The sequence below is a fragment of the Gavialis gangeticus genome, unplaced genomic scaffold (assembly GCF_001723915.1).
Source record: "Gavialis gangeticus isolate Ggan-Ray unplaced genomic scaffold, GavGan_comp1, whole genome shotgun sequence".
NCBI lineage: Eukaryota > Metazoa > Chordata > Crocodylia > Gavialidae > Gavialis > Gavialis gangeticus.
The window spans coordinates 2,704,365-2,705,049 of record NW_017728973.1 but is presented as its reverse complement, the minus strand read 5'-3'; positions in this window follow the sequence as shown (position 1 = coordinate 2,705,049).

Below are 685 nucleotides of genomic sequence, written 5' to 3'. Positions count from 1 at the left end.
CCCCGGTCTCTCCCGGGGGCACAGCTCGGGGCCGGCCCCTTGCCCGCGGCGGGATGCCCCCGGGGGAACCGAGCTCAGAGCCCCGCAGCCAGGGCTGGGCAGAGGCGCGCTCCCCGCGCCAGGGGACGGGGTGCAAAGGGGGCCGCCGGCCGGGCACCGGGACCGGGACCCAGGGGCTGGGGGCGGGCAGGGTAGGGGTGAGGCTCAGCTCAGCTCCAGGGAGGGGAGCTGCGCTGCGCTGCGCTGCTCGGCCGTGGCCACACTCACCTGCGCGCTGCGCTCTGCTCTGCCCTGCCCGGCCACTGCCCGCGGCCGCCGCCTCCGCGAACAAAAGGGAGCCGAACCCTGAGCCCGCAGCCCGGCCCCGCCCCTCCCCGCCCGTCCCCATGGACACTCGCCCCGCCCACTCGCCGCCGCCCGCTCATTGGCGCGGCCCGCGCTCCGTCATGCCCGCAGGGGTGGGGTTCAGTCACCACCCGTTCTGTGTTGACCGCCGGCCCATTGGCCGCGGCGCGTTCTGGTGGGGAGCAGGGGCGGGGCGGTGATTGGCTGGGAGTGCTCGGAACGGGAGTGAGCCAGGTGGGCTGGGGAGGGCGTGACGCGGGGGAAACACACGTGGGTGACGTCACGCAGGTGAGGGCGGGGCTGAAGGGGGCTGGGGTGGATAGGGACCGGGAGGAGGGGA